The sequence below is a fragment of the Rhinopithecus bieti genome, unplaced genomic scaffold (assembly GCF_001698545.2).
Source record: "Rhinopithecus bieti isolate Rb0 unplaced genomic scaffold, ASM169854v2 scaffold_73, whole genome shotgun sequence".
NCBI lineage: Eukaryota > Metazoa > Chordata > Mammalia > Primates > Cercopithecidae > Rhinopithecus > Rhinopithecus bieti.
In genome coordinates, this window is record NW_016803103.1 from 86,648 (window position 1) to 90,645 (window position 3,998).

The window sequence follows — 3,998 nt, forward strand, 5'->3', positions numbered from 1 at the left end:
ATCATCCTCCTTACATCTTTCCTCACCTCCAGAAATTATCCCCTCCACAAACACACAGATTTGTGTGTCTACTAAAACAAAATCTTTCACAGATGGTACAGGTGCTAACAGAGAGAAGAAAGGGGAAGAGTGAATTCTAAGTGTTTCTTTTCACTTAATAATTTACCCTCAGAGCAATAGGAGTTTTGGTATAGCTCAAGGTCCTAAGACTGCGACTATAATTTCTAGCAGTGTATTCTTGAGAACAGCATGTCTTTATTGCAATGAATTATGTACTAGCTAAGCATCCATCACCACAGTCCAGAAAGTCTGACCAATTGGTTTCAATACTTAGATGAGGCTTATTTTCAACCAGACATGCCCACTTGTAAATGCCTACTAAGAGTAACCCACATAAATTTGAGTGTCCTCATGGCCTTTTCAGCTCTTGCATAGTCAAAAGAAATAAACATTCAACTCGTAAATCCTTGAGGGAAAATGAAGATTTGAAGATGGGTTTTTGGATGATATGGCCCAAGGATTTTGCATTGCTCTAACTGCTCTTCTCTTGGGAAGCCACTGGCCTGTGCTTTGAATTTAATGCAACAAAATCTATCACCTTGCAACTCTTCCAGAGCCAACAACTAGGCTGCACAACTTCCTTTTAGAAGTATGCAGGAAACATATTCACAGCAAAACATCTTCACTTAAGGCCAATGGGACCCCTCCCGACACTCTACATCTCCTCATTCAACCCAGCTTGTCCTTTCTTGTTCCCCTTTAGAGTGTGGAGCCTTGGGGATTTAAGGCAGTGGGGTCTGGTGCCCCTGCAGCCTGCCCTGCTCCTGCCACATCACTAACATCTGAGCACAGCATCCCGCCTCTTCAACCGAAGACTCCTTAGCGATATCCACAGACCACATTTCCTCCAAGTTACAAGCTAAAATGTTGTTTCTTGCCACAAATAAAACACAAGTTACTTACTCCAAAATTCAATGTGGCCGGGGGGATGACACTACCTCACTTATGCTGAGGCCTGAGAGATGCTTTATGTGTGACCAGCATCACTCCTTGAGGGACAAATCAAGGGGTACTAAGTCCTGGGCTGGATCTGAGGTGTCCCCTGAGTGGGACCAGGGGAGCTGCTCTCCCATTCATCTTGCTTCTCAGCTTAAGATACAGTGGCCCCGAAACCACCCCGCTGCCCTAGTTTAAACTCAAGTATTCCATCTCACTTGTAGAAGCTGCCATTTTGCCTCTTTTTTTCTTTGGGCTTGATTAGCCACATCAACACAGGGAATTCAAAAGGCCCCTCCAGTTTAAAATCAGCTCTCAAATTGCACAGCCACTCTTTGCCAAAAGTTGCTGATCTGTCTCCCGCAAGGATTGATCCAAGTGCTTCTCATTATCCAAGCTAGCTTCGATTGCTCCCGTGGTGCTGCCTGCAGTAGTAGTCCCTCCTACCACAACACAGGAAAACATTTGTGCCAGTAACAGATTCCTACTTGTGAATTAAATACATAAATCCTAGCTAACCTCCTCTCTACCCTCTACTGTCTCTAGGGCAGTGAGGTGGTTGGCCACTAGATCAGACATCTGGCCGCGTTAGAGTTGCAAACAGTCCCCATTGTTAAGGTCCTCATCTAACAACATCTTTCCTCTGCCTTTGCTGCATACCACCCCTGAAATCTTCAAATGGAGCTGCTAACACAGCTCAAAGCCCTTTTCTCTGGTTCCTTGCGTGGAACTTCCTGTGAATTTCTTATGTTTCTAGTAGCAATCAGCTTGTATAAACAGTTTCAAAGCCAACTTGATTGCCAACCTTACAGTAGCTGTTGTGCTCCAGGGGAGCTGGTCCCAGCTACAGTAGGGCAACAATGTGGATGAGTGCAACTATCCTTTTCATTGATCGCCTCATTCCTTGCACAAAGCTTCTGCTTCTTAGTTGCATATCTATTGGGATTGATGTGCTAATGTCCAATTTGCAATCTCAAGAGAGAAGGTTTTTGGTTTTTAGGTTATAAATGCTTTACTTTTTTAACATAGAAGAAGCTCAGTGGTGGACACGTATGTGGTCATTTGATGTTTTTATGACTAAACGTTAGAGTTCAGGCTCTCTCTCTTATAGAATGTAAATGTATCCCTACACATGCGTATGTAATTCTTATCAAAATTAAGCTTAGTTACTAAAAGAAGATTCGTTATCTGAACTTTCTTCTGTAATTTCTCACTTTCACCATCAAGCACTGGAGCATCTGGCCTCTCAGGAAAATCTGGGTCTAGTCCTTCTGATATCATTTTTTTTTTTTCGTTTTTGTTTTGAGACAGGATCTCACTCTGTCACCCAAGCTGGAGTGCAGTGGCGCAATCTTGGCTCATTGCAACCTCCACTTCCCAGGTCCAAGTGATTCTCCTGCCTCAGCGTCACAAGTAGCTGGGATTACAGGCGTGTGCCACCATGCCCAGTTATTTTTTGTATTTTTTGGTAGAGACAGGGTTTCACCATATTGGCCAGGCTGGTCTCGGACCCCTGAACTCAAGTGATCCATCTGCCTTGGCTTCCCAAAGTATTGGGATTACAGGCGCAAGCTACCACGCCAGGCCTAATTTTGTTTCTGATTGCCATTGCTGGTACACCTACTTGAACCATTTTGAGATCTCTGGCATATCTTGGATCCTTGACTACAGTTAAGCTGTTTCCTGCTGATCCCTCACTTTCCTGGGGTCCAGAGTCTTGTGTACTGTTCCGTAACTGCTCTGAAGTGGCTTCAGAAGGTGCTGAAGTCCATTTGTGATACCAGTGACACTTAAAGGAGATACTTCAACTGTGACATCATCTAGGTTAGAGATAGATGACAACTTTGTGTCTAAAATGTTGAGAGTTGTTTCAATTTGTTGGATACAAAGAGAAAGGTCTGCCAGTTTCTCCTCACAAACCATAGAAAAGCAGTTGAGGAACTGTACAGTGTGCACCACAAATTGGTTTAGAAAAGCCACAGTTCTTTTCTGTTGAAGAGTTGGCACCTTGGTCAGGTCATGCCTGATTCCATGAGAGGAAGCCCATCGTCATCCATCTTCTCGGTGGGCGGGAGCCCCAGAGTTCGCCCACAAACCCCTCCCAGATGGGGTCGCCCAAGCCAGTAATGGTGTGTTAAGAGGGAGTTTTCATAGGCATCCTCCATTTAACTGGTTCACAGGGCCCTATGTTTATTTGATTCCCTGAGTGGTGCTGAGACCTGAAAACCATATTCTTCTCTAAAAGAGTAATTTTGGCAACGCACAGTGGCTCTGGCCTGTAATCCCCACACTCTGGGATGCCAAGGCGGGTGGATCACTTGAGGCCAGGAGTTCTAGACCAGACTGGCCAACACGGTGAAACTCCGTCTCTACTAAAAATACAAAAGTTAGCCAGGCATAGTGGTACATGCCTGTATTCTTAGCTACTCAGGAGGCTGAGGTGGGAGAATTGCTTGAACCTGAGAGGTGGAGGTTGCGGTGAGCCAAGATCATGCCACTGCACTCCAGCCTGGGCGACAGAGCAAGACTCTGTCTCAAAAAAAATAATAATAAAATAAAATAAAAGAGTAATTTTGATATCAGAGTAGGGCCTACCGTTTCCTCTCAGGCTTTCCCATGCTATTCGGTGCTTGTAACTGACTCACCTACACTTGTTTGTATCACAATTCCAACAACTTGGCAATCCCAGAATTTGTCTCTGTGAGTCAGGTCATGATTATTATTTTAATCTAAGAAACATAAGATTGCATCTTAGGCAAAATCCCACTCATCCCTCCACCCCACAAATAGAACCTACACAAAACTGGGTCCATTTGTAGCTCTTTCCACATTGGGTTGCATGCTAAAGCATATTCAAATCCAACTCTGAAACAGTGGGGACCTTTTGTGACGTAAACTGGCTAGCTCTTCACCCAACCTGATTCCTCTTCCTCCCAGCCACACAGGTAGATAAATTTCCCAGCCTCCCTTGCAACTAGGATTGGTCATGTGACTGTGTTCTG

General features: G+C 44.5%; 1 pseudogene; it reads right to left on the reverse strand.

Moving 5' to 3' along the window:
• Positions 1-2,158: 2,158 nt before the first annotated feature.
• LOC108542349 (WASH complex subunit CCDC53-like) lies at positions 2,159-3,053 on the reverse strand (annotated as a pseudogene).
• Positions 3,054-3,998: the final 945 nt, after the last annotated feature.